This window comes from Cetorhinus maximus, chromosome 2 (genome assembly GCF_964194155.1).
Source record: "Cetorhinus maximus chromosome 2, sCetMax3.hap1.1, whole genome shotgun sequence".
In the NCBI taxonomy this organism is placed as follows: Eukaryota; Metazoa; Chordata; class Chondrichthyes; order Lamniformes; family Cetorhinidae; genus Cetorhinus; species Cetorhinus maximus.
The window spans coordinates 223,919,471-223,942,705 of NC_135880.1; the positions used below are offsets into that span (position 1 = coordinate 223,919,471).

At 43.3% G+C, this 23,235-nt stretch overlaps 1 protein-coding gene across 3 annotated transcripts in view; it reads right to left on the reverse strand.

Annotated features, from left to right (window-relative positions):
• Nucleotides 1-639: 639 nt before the first annotated feature.
• Nucleotides 640-23,235, reverse strand: part of LOC144671341 (uncharacterized) — a 318,999-nt gene continuing 296,403 nt past the window's right edge. For 2 of the 3 annotated variants that reach the window (XR_013573914.1, XR_013573913.1), the window contains exon 9: nt 17,342-18,629. The gene's annotated coding sequence lies outside the window, so the exon portion shown is untranslated. Of the gene's footprint in view, nt 1,608-5,888; nt 5,993-17,341; nt 18,630-23,235 lie in introns of those variants that run through there. The other variant, XM_078533193.1, reaches the window with a different exon arrangement.

Sequence of the window (23,235 nt, forward strand, 5' to 3'; positions counted from 1 at the left end):
CTGCGGGGAAACAAATTTGAACTAAGTCAGTTAAAAGCAAATCTAGAAAATATTTCTTTGCACAAGGGGCTGTGAGGTTGTAGGAGGCACTGGCCTACAAGGTCATTGGTACAGGAGCAATTGAGGGAGAAAGATACTTACAAAGGAGGGAATTAAAGGGATACTGAGAAAGAATGTGGAATTGGGATGAGCAGCAGATGCCAGAGTTAACAGAGTGGTCACCTGAATAACTGACTCCTTGGAGCCTATTCCTACAGGAGTCCCGAGAACCTGGTTCATTTCTTCCCATTTCCTTAGCCCACAGTTGCTGAGACCCAAGCAGAGTGTAGCAGAGGCAGTATTATTACTGAAAGCCCTATATGAAGGGTGGGGCGTGTAACAGAGAGAATATTAACGGAAGTAAGTAGAATGTTGAACAATACAAAATGTCAAAACAATAGGCAGGTCAGGGGAGAGGTCAAACAAAGAAAAAAAAACTTGCATTTATATAGTGCCTTCCACATCCTTAGGACATCCCAATTTTACAGTCAATGAAGTGCTTTTGAAGTGTAGCCAGCATTGTGATGTTGGAAACACAGCAGCTAATCTGCACACAGAAGGACCACACAGTAACGGCCAGAAATGGAGCTTTGAACAAAATCTGGATAAGCTGTAGGTTTTTATTACTCTCTAAACAGGGTGCCCAGCGTAGAGAGATAAGATAGCAAGCAGGCTGAAAATTAATTTAAACTATATCGTGAGTGTAAGCCAAGGGCATATAATGGTGAAACAAGTCAAAACAGATTTAGGATTGATGTCAAGAGGTTTTAGTTACAAAGAGTAATCCACACCTGGAATGAGCTCCCAGATAAATCAGTGAAGGTAAAACCATGGTTGAGGGCATTGACCTGACACGTTAACTCTGTTTCATGCCCCACAGATGCTGCTTGACCTGCAGTGGGATTCCTCCATTTTCTATATATATTGCAGATTTCCAGCATCTGCAATGTTTTGGCTTTAGCATTAGTGAAAGTCCTGCAATCATTTTAGTATCAGTTTAATGCCGTGAAGGGATTGGGGAGGATGAAGGGAACTGTAGGATCTTTTCACTGGAGGTGGATGAGCTAAGATGGATTGAATGGTCTTTCTCAACTTTATCCTGTGAGAGCCTTATGATAAGGGGGCAGAGATAACAGAAAGAAAGCAATACAAGTGAAGACTGAATATGAAGGGAGGGTTATAACACAGGGCTGGATTTAATTGCAAATAATTTTCTCTTACAAGTGATTTGTGTTGAAGGACTAAGGAAATGAGTACTTTCCATTTTGAGCATCTTGTATCAGTGTCAGACACTCCCAAGTCAAGTATTGGATATTGTGTTATTGGTTCTCCTGTAATCAGTCTTCAAGCATGTATTCGGATCTCAATCTCAGGAGAACACCTCTGACAGCAGCAGTGGGACATTTGCCTTTTCTCCATCGTGAGGCTTCTCTGAGTGAGATTGCCAGGCGAGCGAAGGATTGGGATCAATCTTCCCACTATGGGGCCCATGTCAATTCAGGCTTCAGATCACCCATACGCACCTCACGTAATCACTTCGGAAGGAAAAACAGAAAGGTCACCCACACCTTAGAAAATAAGAAACTGAATGAGCGGAAGAGCAAAGGGATCTAGGGACACAGGTGAACAAATCATAAGCAGAATCGCAAGTCAGCACAGCAATTAAAAATGCTAACAAAGCACTTGGATTTATTTCTCAGGTATAGAATTCAAAAGTAGTGAAGTTATGTGGTATGACCCTGATCAGGTAATTTTCACAGTACTGTGCATGGTTCTGCTCACCATACAAAGGACATAGAAGCACTGGAGAAGGTGCAAAAACAGACTCACAAGGATGGTACCAGAACTGCAAGATTATAAGTATTGGGAAAGACTGAACAAATCGGGGTTTTTCCTTTAGAAGTGAAGACTTAGATTAGACCTAATAGAGGCCTTTAAAATTATGAATAGGTTGGACACGGTAGATGTTGTGAGAATATTTCCACCATTGGGACAATCTAAAACAAGGGCCATAAATACAAGACAATTACTAACAGGGAAATAAGGAAAAATGTATTTACTTAATGGAGCACATGCAGTCATTGAGACAAATCACTTAGATGCTTTCAAAATTAAACTAGACAAGTACATGAGCAAAAGGAAATAGAAAGATATTCTGAAAGGCTGAGATAAGATAGATAGAATGGGAGGACATTTGAGTGGAATATAAACACCAGCACAGACTAGATGGGTTGAATGGTCTGTTTCTGTGCTATAGATTCTGTATAATTCAATGTAATATAAGACTCTCATAGTCAACACAGAGGGAAGTTATCTATTCAAGTTCTCTGGGTTGAATTTAAACTCCAAGCTCCTAGATAAGTTGGTCCACCTTCTACACCAGCCCCAGTATCCCCGATTTCTAACCTGGTCCCAGTGACTTGCTGAAGCATTCACATTGAATTGAGGAAACTGAACTGAGTAAAATGTCTCAACCAAGACTCCAGCCTGGGTCCCTTCAATCTGCTGCTGTTCCCTCAGCCCCCAATGGAGCCAGACTCTATTTTGCCCACTCTGGTTCCTGACCTGGTTCCTCTATATTTTTCCTGATCACTGATTCTGTGGCTGACAGGGTAGGTCAGAATACTCCACTGCTGCTGATACGCTGAGGACAGAGATCAGGACACTCATCACACATCCAGCATCATCACCCAACCACAACCGAGTTGGGAGGGACTTTCTCAAGGATTGGTAATGGTCGAGTAGGTAAATTACACTGTCCACTTCAATGGGGGATTAGAAGGTTCTTCATTTTATGCAGTCGCTGGTCTCAGTTTGAACAAGAATAGGAGGGAAAGGAGAATTCCTGCTCCTGGTCATGGTGTAGTGAGTCCTGCTGGATCATGTGCATACACAGACACTGGATCAGAATAGTACTGAGCTTGACCAATGAGGCCCTCAAGGTCAAAGAGCCCTTAGTCACTAACTGACCAGGACTTAAACATAAAGAACATGCTGCCACTTAGATGAGGTACGAGAGGATTGTGGGCACCTGTGGCTGAGAGACAGGAATGATGGAGAACCAGTTTGACTGGGCAATGCTCAGCCAATCAAAGCCATGTCTTTCCAACCATTAAATTTGAAAGCTTTAGTCATGGCTCACTCTTGCCTCTGAGCCATAAGATTGTGGTTTCAAATCCCAATGCAGTGCTGAGTGGGTGCTGCACTGTCTGAGGTGTTGTCTTTCAGATGGATATTAAACCAAGGCCCTGTCTGTCCAGGTGGATATAAAAGATCCTGAGGCACTACTCAAAGGAAAACAGTGGCGTTCTCCCCAGTGTCTAGGCCAATGCTTTTTACTCAACGAACATTGCTAGAAACACAGGTCATTCATTCACTGCTGTTTATGGGGTACTGCAGTGCATAAATTGGCTGTCGCGTTTCCTACAACAATGACTACATTTCAAAAGTACTTCACTGGCTGTAAAGTGCTTTGGGATGTCCTGGGGTCATGGAAGGCGCTATATAAAAACAAGTCTTTCTTTTTGTTCTATGTCTGTGTACAGAGACCGACTGCAGCTCTGTGGACATGCAGCCAGATGTAAAGAATCAGTGGAGATTGTTAAAATGTATTAACACACCCCAAAAAATGATATTTATCTTAACATAGCATGCCTTTAAATAATCAGAATCGGCTTCTTACTCCTCATTAAATTCTGATTAATTTACAGTCAAGTTAAAGGGGACTCAATCCTGAGTGCCAGTCTATTATTTGAAAGCAATTGGCTTATTGAAGGTAAATGTCGTAAGTTTGAAGCAAACCAGGTTTTGATGCAATGCTACAAATTTTTCAGAAAATTCTTGGAAAATACCAAAAAAGGGAAACGTAATCTTCAATCTTCAAATGATTGTGAATCAATTCCAGTCAAATGGAGCAGAACTTCCATTTTTTAAAAGCAAATTAAATTAACTGGCGTAAAATTACCATAGAAACAGATAAGATCTGGCTAAGAATTATAGATGTGCATGGATTTTTTTTTTCAATTATATTTTCTCCCTCTCCTTCAGATCTTCTGTCAGAATAGTCACATTGTGCCAATAAAACCAGACAAGAGGCTACTTAGGGGCAATGTAGAGGATGAGAGTCTGACTGAGAGTTTGAACATTGTTTAGGCCACATTAATAGTATTTACATCACAAAAAGGGCCAGTCAGCCCAACTAGTCTATGCTGGTGTTTATCCTCCACTCATAGGTCCTTCTACCTTACTTCATCTAATTCTATCAGCATAACCTTCTATCCCTCATGTACATATCTAGCTTCCACTTAAAGGAATCTATGCTATTCACCTCAATCTCTCCATGAGATGGTGAGTTCCACTTTCTAACCACCATATCCTTCCCACATGATGACCATTCCAATGTAGAGCAGAGATGCTGACAGTCTTCAGTTGGAATTGGATGAAGATCTAATTTTTTGAATAAAGTTATGGGAGATTAAGTGCATGATGCTTGACCACCAGGAGCTGCCTTGTCACATTTATCTTCCATAGGGCTTATTTCATCAATTCTCACGGCCAGCTGCTGCACTTAAACACACATAGCACCAGGATATCATTGATCAATTATCCAATGTGCTCTTCTTTACTAACCTTTGCAACAATGCCTGGGAAGGGCCCAGGAGGATTCTAAGGCCCTTGCCATGGAATAGTCTGAGCCTGACACAAACTGGGATTCAGGCAATTCCCTTTCCCCACAGCGAGATGGAGATTTCCACCATCAAAGACCTCCCCTGAGCAGTGTTGGCTCGGGTTGACAAGTATGCTTGGACATTTTCCTGGAGATATCGTCACATGGCCTCCCATTGCTCCGCCTTCACTCCCCACACTCCACCATCGTGATGATCAGTCCCTTCATTGTCCAACTGGATTTTCACCCCATCTCCAATATTTTTATAAATAAGTGTTCATGCAGATAAACACACTTTTTAAATGCCCCTATAATTTTCATCCAGTTGTTCATAACAGGAGATTAGTCTTTAATCCTGGAAGGTTGGGAACCCTAACCTTGGTGAGTATGACAGCACACTCCTGTGGGGTCTGTGCTCCTAACTTCCACCTACTGGTTTAATACAGTAACTGTCTTCTGATCATGGTAGCAAGGTTACACGTCCTAGAATAACCCCTCAGTTTCTCAACCGGATTGAATTCGGGTAATTTCAGGTTAGTGAAAATGTCCAAATTCATTTGAGTCATGGAGAGAAGAGGCCATTTCTGGGATATCCAACCTCGTTATTATTGAAGAGAAAACTGAAGAAAAGGACCAAAGTGCGGAATATGAAAGGGATGGAAGGAGTAGGACAGAATATGAGATAAAGCAGCAAGTAGCAGATAGATGGCATTTGGTTTATGCTTTAAAAGCTGCAGATTGTAGATGAAGGGACATGGAGGCACATAAGGAGTTCCATAGTTTTAATGTTAAAGAATATAATAGTGTGGTGATAAAAGCAAAATACTGCAGATGCTGGAAATCTGAAACAAAAACAAAAATTGTTGGAAAAACTCAGCAGGTCTGACAGCATCTGTGGAGAGAAAGACGAGAGTCTTACTCTCCACAGATGCTGTCAGACCTGCTGAGTTTTTCCAGCAATTTTTGTTTTTATAATAGTGTGGTGGTTATGTTACTGGATGTGTCATTTTGAGGCCTGGACTAGCAAACCAGAGAATAAGAGTTCAAATCCCATCATGGTAGTTTGAGAATGATGAATTGAGTTTCAATCGAGCTAAGGTAATGGTAAAAGTGGCCTTGAAGGTGTTGGATTGTCATTAAAAACATAACTTGTCTCTTAGGAAAGGAAGCCTGCTGTCCTTACCTGGTCTGGGCCTATATGTGACTCCATTCCCACACCAATGTGGCTGACTCTTAACACTTGTATCAGGGTAACTAGGGATGGACAATAAATGCTGGTCATCTAACCTAAAGCAGAATAAATCACAATTAAACAGTTAACTCCAATCTGCATTTTTTCCCAAAACCTGGGGAAAAGGCTAAATCCACTCTTTTTTTTTGTTCCAGGTTTCAGTGCCTAATCCTCCCAGGTTAGAAGCAAAGTTCCCTCCGTTCGGCACCTTAAATGTTTTAGACTCATGTTGGTGCACGTGGTTGAACTTGTCTGCACAACAGATTTTTTTTAAAACATTGAGGCAGTTGGAAAGTTCACTTTTTCTGCCTACTTTTCATTCCTCAATTTTACCAGATATCCAATTTCAAAGGCCAACTCTGGCAGGAATCCTAGATCAGGGGTATAGTTCAAACTATACGCCTGTGAGTCATCTCCAGCCCGTCAGCCCAGGTAACTCAGTCCTACTTGGGATATTATTTCTTACTGGTTGGTTTGTTCTGATGCCAACTTGTGGGCCTGGAGATTTGAAAAGGCCTGCTTTGAGAGCGGTGCCATCATTGGTGGATGAATCTGATTCAGATCAGAGAAAGACTGAGTCAACGGAAATGAAAACTGGGTGGTGTGTAAATAGCCTGCTGATTCACCACCGCCCAAGATGAGTTAATACCCCAGAGAGCAAGAACTTGCATTCGTATAGCACCTTTCACAATCTTAGGATGTCCCAGAGCGTTTTGCAGCCAATTAAGCACTTTTTGAAGTGTGGTCACTGTTATAATGCAGGAAACATGGCAGCCAATTCTCACACAGCAAGATCCCACGAACAGCAATCTGATCTTGATCAGTTTTTTTTCTCTGTGATGTTGATTGAGGGATAAATATTGGCTAAGACACAAAGGAGAATTCTCCTGCCCTTCTCTAAATAGTGGCCATGGGATTTTTTGTTTACCTTACAGGGCAGATGGGGAGACGGTTTCATGTGTCATCTGAAAGATGACTCCTCCTTCAGTGCAGCTCTCCCTCAGTACTCAGCCTGGACTGAGTGCTCAAGCTCCTCTGATAGTGTCAGCAACCTGACATAAAGTACATGAAAATTAAGGGGCGGATGGAGTTAAATGTTAGCTCGGAGGCTTTAAGACACATGGCCCATCGAGACAAAAGGTTCATTTGAAAAGGGTCTTTATAAATTAATTCTCCCTTTAAATAAAATTGTCCATATGTTGTGAAAACATCATCTCTATCTTCAATGATTTTTAACTAAAGCAACTTGCTTTATATTAACATCAATTTTTAGGGTTAGAATTAATGGAGATGTTTTTGGGGAGGAATGTTCGCACCTGTGGGCTTTCATGATTTCTATGGTTTCCTCTAATTAATAGATCTATGCAATCTTTGTGGCCCCCTAATATCCATTTTATAATTTCCCTGACACCACCTTAGAAAAATAAATGGACACAACAGAGGATTAATGTTTGAGTCTCATCCAAATGGTAATCTGTTAATTGATCCTTTTAACGGCTCCATTTAGCACCTCATCACTCACCCAGTAATCACACTCAATGACCAATTCATTGCAGTCAAAGAGCCAAGGGATTTAAAGACACAGCCTCATCATTACAAGGTACATTTTGGGAGTCGCATCATTGAGATGATGGGCAGAATCGTCCCAGATTTGCACTAAGTGTGGTACCGGGCAGGAAAGAAAACGTTTTACCTGCAGCCGCAATGGTAGATTTTCACGCCGTATTATCCCAATCCCACCTCATTAATCATGCATTCCCAGGAAACATGTCGCTTCACTGAGGACAGCCTCCAATTCGCCTGCCATGCCATCCCCTTGCCATTTCCTCACACCAGGCACCATATGTAAAATGCAGCTGCACGCACACCTCTCAGCGCTTCCAGCCCAGGACTGCTGCACAGAGGACATGGCCCCGAAAGGCAAGATGCCTGCGCACCCCACCCGATTCAGTGATGCATCCCTGGGAGGCCTTCTGGACACTGTTGGAGCCCACCGTGATGTCCTCTACCCCCTCTGGCTGCAGGAGGTCCATCAGTGTCAACACTCCAGCTTGGGAGGTGGTGGCAGAGATTGTCAGTGCTAAAGATGCTAGGAAGAGTGCAGAACGAGGATGAATGATCTCCTCCGTGCTGCCTGGGTAAGGCAACCATCTCATCACTCTAAACTCTCACACTCACAAGCCCATCACACATTCACTGGTATCTCACTCACTGCTAGCTCAAGGGACATCACCACTTACTCTCTCACACAAGCCCTCACATCTCCATCTGGCCTCATCTCCTCTGGAGACTGCCTCCTCAGCCCTCACCCTCTTGAGGCCATTTACACAGATCAACATGTGTCCCCAGACACACCCCGTGATACCCCCTTCTCCAGTAATGCCCAAGCCCTGCAGCCTCTTCCCTTGCCCGAGGCCACTTCTCCCCCTTCCCCAAGCAAGCCCTCGCCCCGCAGCTATTGAAAAGCCACCCACACCTTACAGCTGGTCTGGTAAATAGAGACCTGCCCGTGAGCTCCCCCAAAGGCGGAGCCTGAGAAGCCTGGTGCTGATGACCGCGAGTGCTGCAAGGTAGGCAAACAAACCTCGAAGTCCCGAGAGAAGTGTGGCTTGCCAAGTGCCCGTCGCTTATGGTTCAATTGTGAAACATGTCAGTGTGCAATGATGTGGACATACTTGGATGATCCAGCATGGGGGGGCTGATTCTGGCGAGCTGGGCTTATAATGATATGCAGATGTATTACAATGAAGTTCCCAACGTGTGGTGGGGGAATCACGGCCCACCATTGTCAGGCAGAGCGGACGATTGCCAACTGGTTTCATGATGGCATGAAACAGATTTTTGGCCTTCCCGCCATATTGTCCGCTCATGGCCACCATGATGCCCAATGCCAGTGGGCATGGAAAATTCTGCCTGATATCTTGTTTATTTCTGTCCTTGTTTTCATTTTATAAAAATACTAACAGGATCTCTATGGTGTTCCTTAAAGTGAATTGGAAGATACTCTGGTTCAGCAGGTAGCACTCTCACCTCTGAGTCAGGTTGTTGATTCAAGTGCCACTCCAGATACTTAGCACATCATCCAGTTAACATGCCCAGTGCCAATTCTGAGGGAATGCTGCACTGTCAGATATGCCATCTTTCAGCTGAGATATTAAACTGAGGCCCTGTCTGCCCTCTCAGGTGGATGTAAAAGACCCCACGGGAATATTTCAAAGAAGAACAGGGATTTTCTTTCTGGGGTCAATATTTATCCCTCAAGCAACATCAGTGAAAAAAATATGTTTGCCTGAGTTTCATGGCGTGTCAGACATTAGTTACTGAGAGTTTCAGAGAGCTTTCACCAGCAGCGTAGGGAACATCAGAACTCAGGCCCTGATCCCGTACCCTTTCATCTGCCCCAATTCTGCAGCAATTCCGAGCTTAGGCTTTGATAAAAGGCAGGGAGAGGATCACTTAGCAAGAGGCTTTAGAGTGAACCTGCACAACACAGACTAAATTCAACTCTGGCGGGAATCGGCTGCTGATATACACCCCACCCTTTTCTTCCCATTAAAGCCAATTGGATGGTTGTATAAGGGGCAATCATTCCGTTGCCACCTGTCTGTGCCCTGCTGAAGTTGAGATTTACATTCATCATTTACCAAACTACCCGTACATTCACCATTATGAAATCAACTCCTTCACATGTTTCTCCATCAATTTAAACAACACAAGAGCAAAACTGTAAATTCATGATAATTCACAGGGACAATTATATATTTTGAAAAACAGGTCCTGCGTTTATTTTTCTCAAATTTCCACTAACTCTGGCCATTGTGCATCCCTCACTCCCTTCATCCTGCTATTGACAAGCGTGTCTTCAAAGGTGTATACCCTAGCGTTGTTATTCCTTCCTGAACTTCTCCAGCTCTCTTTCTTCCCTTAAGACAATCTGTAACACCTTCCTATTTGATTGCGATTTTGGTCACCCTGTCTTAGTAACTCCTTCTTTGGCTTGGTGTCAAATTTTGTCTGATTACACTGAAGTGAGGAGTCTTCGAAGCAATTCACTACTTTAAAGGTGCTAGATAAGTGCAATTGTTGTTGCAGCAGGAGGGTGGTTGGCGGGGGGGGGTGGTTAAAGGGCATTAGAAACCTGAAATTGTCCGGAGAATGGGATAAGAAGTCTACCCACCTCATGGCGTCTTAGCACATCCAGGGGCAATATCAGAAGGTGATCTCAACCAACACCAAAAAAGAATCCAGATGATTGGGTGATTTATTTTGTTGCTGTTTGTGGGAGCTTGCTGTGTACAAACTGGATGCTAAACTTACCTACAAAACAATAATGGCAAGACTTCAAAAGTAATTCATTGGTTGTGAACCCCTTTGGGACATCCTGAGTCTGTGAAACGTGCTATCTAAACACATTTCTTTCTTTACCACGTTCTGATACAAACAGAATTTGTAAATAAGGTGTCACCAAGAATTGCACCAACACCTCAATATCCGAGGAGGTTATTTATCCCTGGATTGGAAGGGGTTTAGGATTTGAGAACAGCCTAACTGGTTCTTTGCACATAATCTTTGCCTCTGGAACAAATTGCACAGCCAGTGCCTTAATATCTCACTGCTAATGGATCAATAGGAAGCAGCATCCTGAATAGGGACATGGTGAGTTCATCAACCTATCCCCAGTCTTAATATATGAAGTGATGGGTTGGATTGAATAGGGTTTATCTAGTAATTTTAGTTTAAACATCTGCGAGGGTGTCTGCCAATAAATGCCACACTGGAGTCCCATGTTACATATAGAACGCGACTATTAAACACTTCTCTCATTCCATATGCATCATTTACATGGGCTCATTCTCACCCATCTCGGTTCTCCATAGTGAACAGTAGCAACTAGCATCTTTAGCAGGAACAAGTTAGTCAATCAAGACTCCAAAGCATTCATTCATTCTCACATCTGCACTTTTCCACGTTTGCTTGCTGCCCTCTTGGGAATATTTCCCTACCCCAAACACCATCATGTCTCTCGGGGTCATTAATAACCTCAGTCCATTATTATCGATCTAACCTCCAACCCTGTTTCCAATCAAGACACTCATCCAATTAACCACAGCTAATTATTAGAGAGTAACACGTTGGCATGCTGTTTACGTAGCTTCAAGCTCAGCTCAGATTTCTTTACAAAAAAATGGGGTGGGGGAGGTTACGGTTTAACGTTGGCCAATGATGTAAAATGAGTGATATGGACTTTACTGCCCATTGATTGTCCTGCAATGGAGCCCCTTGACTGGAATTTAGAAAGTCAAGGGGTGATGACTGAGGTTTTCAAGGTATTAAGGGGAACAGATAGGATAGATAGAAACTTATTTCCGCTAGTCTAGAGCATATAGTCTAAAAAATTAAAGGCAGGTTTTTCAGGAATGAAAGTAGAAAACACAGCTTCATGCAAACTCTCACAAATGACAATTGATGCTCGATCAACAGTCAATCATAGATTTGAGACGGATAGATTTTTGTTAACCAAGGATATTAAGGGATATGGGGCAATGGCAGGTATGTGGAGTTAGGTTGCAGATCACCCATGATCTCACTGAATGGTGAGACAGACTGGAGGGGCTGAATGGTCTCCTCCTGGCCCTATGTTCTTCCCAGTTTTCTCTTTTGTTGATTTCAATGTAAATGTAGATCAGATGTGGTATATCATGGTGGCTAATTAATTCTCAGCCAGTTTGCACTGTCACCCAGAGTTAAAACTGCCAGCAGCCAATGCAGCACATTTGAAGTATGGTGACCAATCACACTGTTGTGTGCGACCAGTTTTTCAATGCGCAGTACCTTTAGCTTTTTATTGCGCAGCCATATTTAACACAGAACAAGACTTGTGTGGTACCTTCCAGTTTGCTACATGTCCCACACACATGGGCAGCTTAGCAGCAATACTGATAGGTCACTGTCGTAATAGAGAAAACAAAGCAGGTAATATGTACAGAGCAAGATCCCATAAATTAAATGTGATAAATGATTAGTTGTGTTGGTTGTGGGGCAAATATTGGCCACCACACCAGGGAACATTCCCTGCTCTTCTTCGAACTTTTGTTCTTTGAGATGGGGGACTGGGTTTAATGTCTCATTCGAAGGACAGCATCTTTGACAATGCATCATTCCCTCAATCCTACGTGCCCTAAATGACGTGATAAAGATTTAACAGTTCAAAGGGAAAATGTTATAAAGGGCTTCAAATGGTCTTAGCACACAAGGGTTGGGAAACCAGATGAGATAGGTATCCTTGTCTTTTATACAGTAAGTTGTGTCGGAAACTGTGAATTGATGGTTGTGAGGTGAGGACATAGTGAAGCTATGCCTAATGCCTCCCCTCCTGATGGCCTAGCCTTTGACATCTGAAAAGGTAAACACTTGGGAGAGATACCAGTGATTTGTTGGACACTTCAGGAAGAGTCAGCACCTCATGCAGGGTTAGGGGTAGGGGGTAGCAATTCAATCAATACAGGACTAGAGGGGAATGAGATGAAACATTCAGTGGCTAGAAATAAATGCAAAGAGTTCCACAGAAAACTTGGAAGGTGGAGGCTGCTGTGTGTTGGATCATGAATCCAGTCTTATTGGCAGAGTTCTGGAACAGGTCAGCAGCCTGAACCCCCTCTGGGGAATAGTCCATGGTTCTGGAGTTCTGAAGGGGCAAGGGGTGTGGGATTAGAATACAATATTTTCACAGAAATACTGAGTATTTTCAGACATCAAAGTGAGCCCAAATCTAGAGTTTGGTATTGTTTGGTGCTCTATAAGCCTCAACTATGTCCAATAACCTTCAGTTCAGTATCTGATTCTACAATGCGTGTATTGGCAAAGCCGTAAGCTTAATACCCTTTCAAAAGGAGTATTTATTACACTAAAAAAAACCTTATTTGGATTTCCAACTCTAAAATTCCTCCACATTAGATGTTAAAGCACTGACGGGTGTGTCCGACTCGGACAGACTGTTGCACTAATACCCAGAACAGGACATCGGTGGTGACAGGATTCGGGTTTTGCCCAAACCGCAATATCTATTAAATAAAATGACAAAAGAGTAATACTTCATTCTGAATCAAAGGGGCGGGAGATGATTTTAACCTAATTCAGCAGGCAGTAATCCCATGGGATGGGCAGGAATCCCATGTGATGGGCAGTAATCCCATGTGATGGGCAGTAATCCCATGTGATGGGGGTGGGAATCTGCTGAAAAGTGAGAAAGAAAGATTCTATTTAACAAAATGCCTCTTGGGTGGTGGGGGTGCGATTCTCTGAAGACAGGGCGAAGATGGGATACATGCTCACTGCCAAACAGAAATAGCAGGCACACTACGACAATTAACTCTCTGCTGCCCGGTTTCAATCTCAGCGACCTTTCCAGGCAGTCTGTTCAATAAGATAACTGAGGGGGAGCTCAAGAAGCAGCCATTGCGCTGGGAGATCGGAAGTACAGGCAGGAGAAGGAGAATCCTTTCTCCTAGTGTTTAAACACAGTTTGGCAGGCTAAAACTTGAATATTTCAATTGGTGGTAACAGAAGATCTCTAAATGTAACTGCACTGAGATTGGAACAAGGTCTTGAGGTGTGTTTGAAGCAAAGAGCATTGATGCATTTAAGGAGAGGTTTCACACCCACATGAGGGAATAGAGGTGTCCAGGCGGCAGAATGGGAAGAGATAATCAAAGTGGGAGAGGACTCTTCTGGAGCACAAACACTATCATAGGGCAGTTGGGCTGAATGGCCTGTTTTTGTGCTGTAGGTTCAATGTAATATATTATGATTCAATACTGTTTAAAACATTCCCTTACTTTGGTCTTGGTAAATGTACAGTGTGCCTTATGGATCAGAAGATGTAGCAGACGGAAAAGTTTCAGCTGCCCATATTAACTTTTCTTGTTATCCCACATCGTGGCCAACCCTTCCTCTTCGTTTAATGGAAGAAATTTTGTGCAAATCTCGTGGGAATTTGTCCCTTGATTGGTAAGTGCATTGTCAAGTGTAGAGCTGACCATGCAAGTTTGCAGCTGTGGGCAGCTGTTAGGATGCTATATTTGGCCTTCACATGCCTGGGTCAGGGTGGGGAAAAAATTCCAGCCAGGGCTCCTGCAACCTAGATGCTGAGGGAGAACAAGTATGGTCTTCTTTGTGAGGTTCCACTACAATGACATTCACCATCAGTTTGGATTGAACAACCGGAACTTGGGCAGGTCACCTTATGATATCCATTGACCATAATCCCAGCAGGAGGCTGCACCCTCAGGGGGAGGAGGAGAAGCAATTAGGTTGCGGAAGGGGGAAGGCTTTGTTGAATGATTTCCAAAGGATGGTGCCCCTTTAATATATCAATAAATGTTGCACAAATTATTTTTTTTTTAAGAAATCTTCTTTAACAATCACATGCCCAGCTGAAGCCCTTTATAACATTTTGTGATAACTCACAGCCTCAGCTACAGGACAAGTCACTCACAGCATTCCCTGTGAGGAAACAAACCAAATGAAATATCACTGTACATCAACAAATCAACCCACTGTGCTATATCACAAGCTCTGATATCGTAGACTGCCTCCCTCACTAACTCAATACATGAAACCCAATCTTTATAAGAACATAAGAAACAGGAGCATGAGTAGACCATTTGGCCCCTTGAGCCTGCTTCGCCATTCAGTAAGATCATGGCTTATCCTTCACCTCAACTCCATTTTCCCACCCTATCCTTACTGTTCAAAAATGTATCCATCTCAGTCTTGAATAGATTCAATGACTGAGTCCCCACAGCCTTCTGGGGTAGAAAATTCAAAGATTCAGTGAAGACATTTCTCGTCACCTCAGTCCTAAATAGCCGACCTCAATCTGACACTGTGCCCCTTAGTTCTGGACTCTCCAGCCAGGGGAAACAGCCTCTCAGTGTCTACCCTGTCAAACCCCTTAAGGATTTTACACATTTCAATGAGATCACTTGTCATTCACCTAAACTCCAGGCAGTATAGGTGCATTTTACTTGACTTCTCCTCAAGGACAACTCTCTCATCCTAGGAAACAACACTTATAACATGTGAATGTCCCATTTTTGGTGTTGGGTTAGGAAGAGTAAACACTGGTTAAATATTGTGTTTCAACACCCTTCCTCCTCCCACCCTGCCAAACAGAATTGAATACAGAAGTATTTAGAAGGAAATAGATTCAATGCTAATTGTCCTTTCCCTTTTGAATTCAATGGCTAGAGGGCTATGGAATCCCATCTACTGGAACCCTTTGACTGACACAGATCTGCAGTCATATTTTTATTCATTCTCAGGGTGTGGGCATCACTGACAATTATGTCTTGTTAGGCCGTTACAGAGGGTAGTTAAGAGTTAACCATATTGGTGTGGGACTGGAGTCACATATAAACCCAGACTGGGTAAAAACAGCAGGTTTCCTTCCCTAAAGGGATATTAAGTGAACCAGTTGAGTTTTTTTGGACAATCCAGTCCTTTCATGGTCATTTTTACTGATTCAGGTTTTTATTTCCAGATTTATGTTCCTGTGAAGCGATATTTTTACCAAGTTACAGTTCCTCTATAAATAAAAGTTGTTGTTGAAACTCACTGGCATAAATGTTCACAGTGCCTTAGTTACCAGTCCTGATGTGTGACTCTGGACACTGAGCTATTTAACCATGAGAGCTCAATCTAATCCTGTCCCCACTTACCAAAGAAACATGTTTGCTGATCAACAGAGGAATTGCTATAAAAAAAGACCATGGTCCACCTTGTTCACCTTCCACCATCCTAATAGTCACATGATACAACAATAATAGAGTTGTTGACTAATCATAGCAATCAATCTCTATCAATGAGTCTACAACAGACCCAGACATGATATGGGAAAACCCCCAATGGTGAAGAGCTTTGGGAATCATAGGTTGAAAGTTACCTGTTCATCCCAAGCCATGCTACACTCACCACATGTATCTCACATCACTCGAATACTGGATCCCAATTGGATTAATGGATAGCCATCCAGTCGGAAGGTACATTTTGTTAATTATACTTCCTCCCTCATAACTAAATGGTGAAGACCAACTGTAGGGCTCCTGTTCCTGCCCTTGGTTGAGGATACTTGTTTCAACACTTGGCTGGGGCCTGAGCCAGTGACCCACTGATCTATATAGTTGATTAGCATAGTTGTTGGTGTATTGATCTACGGGGTCATTGGGATGGGGGCATTGGGGAGGGGAGAGATGCTGAGTGAAAAAGTGCAACAAGAAAAGCAAAACATCAGTAAACTAGGATCACTCCCCCCACCTCCCACAATTGTTACATGCTGACAGAAAACATTACTGTTCGAAGAATGTGGCTAAATCAACAGAGAGACCTACAGGGAACAAAGGGTTAACACTGTCACTTTAAACACCAACGCTTTTCTCTGTAAAATGAACCTTTTGAAAGATGTGCGAGGGTGATTGTGCCCCAAGTATCTTTCTAACAGGAGGTCAGATACTTACAGATTTACGGGTTTCAACCCATGAGAGCAAATCAAAGTGCTTACCATTTTCTCAGTTATCTTGGGGGTTTTATTTTCTCTGGGGTCGATTGTCCGTGACTTGTTTCCCCCGCTGCTGTTGTACGCATGCCCCAGGGAAAGCTAGGAGGTTGTACAGTTATCTCCCTTGGTATAATTCTAAACTATACAACCTACTACCTCAGCCTGAATGCACACAGCAATTGGCTCATCGACTCCTGCATCAGGGGTTCAAAGAGAAGTGGTTGTTGGGGCTGGGTGGTGAAAGGAGGGTTGGGGTGAGGGTAGGGTGGGGACGGGGGGTGACTAGAGATGTGAGTGAGAGAAGGGTGGGGAAGGGGTTAGGCAGAAGGTAGGTGAGGGTGAGATTGAAGGATGGCAGAGGGATGGATTAGGGGCGAGGGACAGAAAGAGGGTTGGAAAATGTTGTATCTGTCCAAAGTTTGGAGTTTTTGCTACATAACTATGCTTTCTAAAGGGGTGGCTGGATGATGCAAACACACACTGAGGGGGAGAAAAATGGAGAAATCCACAAACATGGCCTTATTGTACTTGAGGAATTTTACAAATCCACACAGGTAGACAGACACACACAGGTACACAAGCACACACATAGACAAAGACACACACCCTCCCCAAAACAAGCCAACACCCCAGCCAACAAGTACTTAATAACAGAGAACTCATTTCAATTCTAATTTAAAAAAAAATCTTTGGCAATACTGAGGCTGTCAATGATGGGAGCAAAGGGCCCAAAAGACAGTCTGTTTGAATCAAGCATGTCCTATGGGTCTCTGAGCTCCTCTCTTCCCAATAGACCCAAACTCCATCTTTTCCCACCCCAAAAAGAAGACCTTACAACTGCTCTGTATTTAGTGAAAGCTTACTGTGCAGTGAACTCTCAGACTGTGGTACAGGGAAGGTGTAAATCTGAGAGACCATCATACCATCAGGTGGATTTGTTGTAATTGTCCATTTCTGGTCTAACCTTTGTTCTAAGACACAAGTCCTTTTCTGCTTTCATGGCTAGTTCAAGAGGAAACCACATTTCATGGGGATTCATAACATTTTATCACAAGGGATTGAAGAAAATAAATAACCATGAGCTTCTTGGTCACTATTTCCAGAGGGGAGTAAATGACTGGTTAAACAGTTAATTATCAACAGGGAGGTTACTAGCTGGAAGCTCTGCTGCATCACTGAGTCATGGGTTGGGATTTTTACACTGCCAGCCCCACCCTGTTACAAAAGAAGAAAAGAAACAAGGATTTAAACTGTACAAAGCCCAATTCACTTCAGTACTTGAGGAGGCTCGTGTGCAACATGAACACCAGCACAGACCAGGTGGGACAAATGGCCTGCTCCTGGCCTGTAAAATTCAATGCCATTATCATGTGGTTGTTCCTATGACTTGGTTCCCCTACACATGCAATACGAAAAGAGGACCCGCAACACCTGCAGGGCTTATGCTCACAACTGGGACTGCCTGAGGCCGAGGCAATCATCGTGTCCATGGCTGAGAATCACCACAAGAGGTCTTTATATCCTCGTGTTGGACATTTATTGCTGAGGAAATACTGTGTTGTCTCTTGACCATGTAGACACAGACCTATAGACACGAGCTTGTGGGGTATGCAAAACACAAGTTCGGATCTACGGGTTAGCGGCAGCTGGCTTTCAACATCTGTATCCATTTGGCTCCTTCTCTTTGTTCCTTGTTTTTTTTTCATCCCCTTTACCTTGTCACTAATGCCACCCATTCTCCTCTCTTCCTCCTTCTTCTATTCTCCTTATCTCACTTCCCTTTTTCTCCTTTTCTGTTTACACATAGAAGCTTACACCTGTTGTGTATAAGTACAGATGTCAAAAGTACATTGTGTGCTTACAAAACACTCCCTAAACTAGAGATTTCCTTTAGTGTTGGCTGCCATTTTAAATGAATTTGCAGAAGTCACCACATCTCCCAAATAAAATCTGACCAAACTAAAAGCTTTCCAAACAATCATAAAAATAATATTAAAACTCAAAACACCAACACTGTGATCTGGTTGCTCTGTGTGTGCGTGTAGGGCCATCTGTTAGCTCTCAGTTTCAACTCCTGGCATGGGGTGTCATTGGCTCACCAGGCTGTGTTTTGTCTTGCTAGGCCGAGTTCTGAGATCCTAAAATAGAAGTGAGAAAATAATAAATGAAATGGAGCTTTTAAACATTTCAAGTGAAATCATTTATTGTTAATACTCCCAGAATGACGAACTCAGTACATTTAAACATGACAACGCTTCACGATTTCTTAAATGTTGGAAATGTTTTTAAAAAAAAAGCTCATCCAATCTTGGATGTCAAATGTTGACGATTGTGCGCGTGCTGTTTAAAAAAAAATAAAGTTTCTTGATTTAAATTACTGTCAAACATGAGATATTGTCACAGAATCAAGTGAAAAGTACGATCCCTCATCGAAGCACAATTACTATCGGGAGAATTACTTGACTCGAATTGCTTTGTACCATAGCGGACGCCTTGGCTGGCTACCCAGGCTCCTTCTGCACACCAAGCTTGGAGACAGTCTTTGTGTCTCTATTTCTCTCTCTCTCTTTTTTTGTTCTTGCCTCTTCCGTAAATGTTTCCCTCCTGAAAAAGCAATAATGTCTTCGAACCAATTTTAAGTGTGGCTTACAGATTAAATCTCTCTCACAGGCACACACGTCGCAAAATTCCGAAAGAGAACGGAAACGTGCTGCTGGACTGAAGCAGCAGCACACCCCATTCCGCCCACTTCCAAAAAGGCAAGAGGCTGAATTAAATGTTCTATTAAAAGCTGAGACACAAGCCTCACCTTTCTGCTTGTCTACTCTCCGTCGGAAGAACGCAAAGAATGAAAAGGGAAACACAAAAAAGCTGACGCACTTTCACACAATCTACAACTCTCACAATTACTTTGCTTTGTGGGGAGAGAGGGGAGGAAGAGAGAGGGGTCCAAATGGACCTTTATCCAGGCTCCCCCTCCTCCGCACGTTCCTCACCCACACACCCCCACCCTCCCCTATTTGCTCTCCCTCAGTCGCCAGATGTCCTGCCTCATTTTAAGATGCTTTGCCGTTTGTGACAGGAGGGCCTACCTCGTGACATGGTGGAATTCAACCAACGTGGAAAGCAGCGCTCCCAACACACTCGGTCCGAGCAGGGTTCGGGTAATTCCACATTCCGGAAAAACACACAGGCAACATAGGCAGAAGCTAAAGGGGGAGCCTCACTGCTTTCTGTAATCCGAAAAAGGTCACCAATAGAATTTTATCCTTTGCAAATGGAATCGGTTTCTCTTGCAATTAAATCTGCTGACTGCACAAGCCAGCTGTTTCCTCTTTCTAGCAAAAAAAATGGCGATTACTATTCTTTTGTTTCTTCCTGGCGGGATTGGGATGGAAATATTTGCCTCGGTTTTTCAACAACAAAAACAAACAACAAAAAAAAATTATGAGACAAAGCGATGTGGCAGTATTCAGACAACGAATTTTGGATCGTGCCCCCTTCAATCCGATGCTGTCCCAACCAAGCAAAACTGGCACCGTGCAGTGCATGGGCACTGCGGAGTCTTACTTAGTACAGCGACAGAATCATTTGGTTGATGGATAGCCATCAGCAGATAGGGTGAGAGGGGGAGAGAAAGATTTACAGGCTCACAAAGACTTGGGAAAGTTAACACACACACACACACACACACATATATACACACACATATATACACACACACATATACACACACACATATACACACACACACACACACACACACACAAAAACTTGGCCACTCAGTCGCAACCAAACATCTAATTCCCAGAGCCAGAAAACTTAGAAGGAGCCTCTTTGAGCTTTTTCTTTTCGCTCTCTCTCCAAGCATTAAACGGCAATTAAGGACGAAAGGGGCATAAGGAAAGAAAGAAGGAGAGAACGAGAATGAGAGAGAGAGAGAGAGAGAGAGAGTGCAAAGGGCTTAGCGTGGATCTTGGCACAATACTGGAAGCCCGACAATGTGAATTTTAATATCAGATGGTACCCTGTGAATCTTGAATGCAAAGAGAAGACAAATCTGCTTTGAAATGCAGTTCTGGTGCCAAGTAATTTTAACACTTTCGAGACAGAGGCACAGGTCAGGAAAGCAACAGAAAGGGAAGGATGATTGCAGACGGCAATCTATGCAGATGTCTGCACCCTGCCAAAGACGAACAATATGGAGTAACATTGGCACTGTAAAGACATTAACAGTTGCCCGGCTTTGCACACATTACCCCTCGCTACTTTTCCATTCAAAGTGGATCGCTTCCCTTGAGGCTAATAACTTGAGAAACACATTCTGTTAAAATAACTTTCCATTCGACAATACTGGGGCAGGGGTGGGGAGGTTTCAGGGGGACACCAGAGGGAGGGAGAAATGTTTGCTAAAGGCGGACGGTGAGAATAAGAAAAAGAATCGAAAAGAGGTCTGAGCTCATTGTGCTGGATGATTTTTATTTATAACTCACCGGGAACACCCTAACATTCCCGATGTGGGTCCCTTTTAAACATTGTGCGTTTGGGGCGAGAAGCTGAGATCTTTTAGGAAGCAGGATCGAGAATTCATTCACTGCTTGTCCACACATGGTTGAAGTCAATAGATATAAGGAGGTGGCTTTCATTTTCAAAAATATTTTCAAAATAAAGCGTTTATATGGGTGAGTTTACAGCTGGAGAAATATATATATTTAAAATGAACGCAATTAAAACTAACCTCTCCCCCAAACACACCTAAAAACAAACCCCCAAAAGTTGACCAGAATCCCTGAACTGTTGTTCTGGTCTCTGCTTCAACTGAGCATCAAGAGGCAACATCTGTTTGTAAAATCGCCAACAGTGAGTCTTTCAATTTTTTTTGGCATGCTTTTTTGAAGCAAAGAGCCATGATAGGGAGGAGAGAGTATTCACAAGCAGCCTGGCTGCTGCACACTGCCTCTCGCAATCCCATTTTTTCTCTCTGCCGCTCGGGTTTAATATGTGGCCTCTCCCTATGTGTTAACAGCTGGATTGGAGGTACAGAGTTCCAACATACCTTACCCAAGAAGGACAAGGCAACTCCTGAAGGAGCTTTTCTCCCCTTCTCTCTCGTGAAGCCAACGACTAATTTTTGTGTGTGTGTCTGTGTATGTGTGTGTGTGTGTGCGCGTACGTGTACGCGAGTGCACGGAGTGGGGTCTGGGGGTGTGCGCGGGGTGTGGGTGCAGTGGAGGACTGATGCTTTTTTACATAGTCTTTTCAACACCAATTCTGGCTGGGAGCGGGTGTGGGCAGGCTGAGGCTGAAAAATAACGATGAAACCTCACAGGCTTTGCCAACTCTGCAGCCAGAGAGAGAGAGACAGAGAGAGAGATAGATAGATAGATAGAGGGAAGAATGACAGGCAGCGAGACAGAGATAGAGAGAAATAAAACAAGTGAAAGAGAGAGAGAGAGAGAAATGAGGGGGAGAGGGGGAAGAGTGGTAGAGAGTTGAAAGGGGAGAGAAGGAGAGAGAAAAGAGGGAAAGAGAGCGATACAGAGTGAGAAATGGAAGGAGGAACGAGACAGAAATGGGAGGTGGAGAGAAAATAAGAGCGAGGGGGGAGTGCTATAGAGAGAGAAATGAAAGGCAGAGAGAATGAGAAACAAAAACGAGAGGGGTGGGAGAGTTAGAGAGAGAAATGAAAAGGGACGAGATGGAATGAGGGAAACGAGAGGAAGGAGAGAAAGAGAGAAACAAGAGGGTGAAAGAGAGAAAAATGGAAGGAAGAGGGAACAAGGAGAAAGAAAACAGAGAGAAATGTGGCAGAGAGAACCGAATAATTTGAATACTGAACGCTCATAACTGCGATACAGCAAGCGTCAATTATTTACAAAAATGGAGGAGTGTAATTCCTGAGAAAGAAAAGCAAAATATTGTCTACAAAACACATCAAGTATCCTGGTCGTATGAATTTATACTCCTAATCTGTCCTCGCAAAAATCAAACGCGTACAAAATAACCAGGCATGTTACTATGGAGACTTGTGTAAACTCTTGAGTATAGGCATGAGTCTTGGCCTTTCCCCCATATCCCATCTTGCATTCTGCTCACGGATTACTGCGGCAGTATTACACCAATCATGGACATTAATCTCGAGCTTCAAATGTGCTGACTGGGAATGAAGCAGCTAGGGATCATTTTTCAAACTGAAAACCTAATTTGCAGCATCTCTCTCTCTCTCTCTCTCACACACACACACACACACACACACACGCGCACAAAAGGGAATAAAAACTAAGGGCTTGCTCGGGCAAAGGAGGATTCAAACTGGAGTACGGTGCTTGTGAGAGTTGCTGGCCTCCCCTCTGCCCCCACCTCCCTGCCTTCCTATCTCTGTCGCCTCGACTGTTTGATCAGCCATGCAATCACACGGCCCAGCACTCCACATCTGGTGCCAGGCAATTGAGATGCCTGAAGAGCCACCAGCCATTGTGCAACAGGGTAGGACCCACTAATGCCAAGGGACAATGAACTGTCTAGACCCTTGCGGCCTGATCAATGGCTTGAAGATACCAAGTCATCTGAAGGGGATATCAGCCAAATAAAACACCAGGCAGTGCAGGATAATAATTCCCAGATTATTATCTTCTTTGCAAATGGATAGGCAGAAACATAACATTTTAGAACAAATCACTCCACCACTGTGTTCCAAATCCCATTGTGCTTCTAACAGCATAATTAACACAAGGCATTAACATG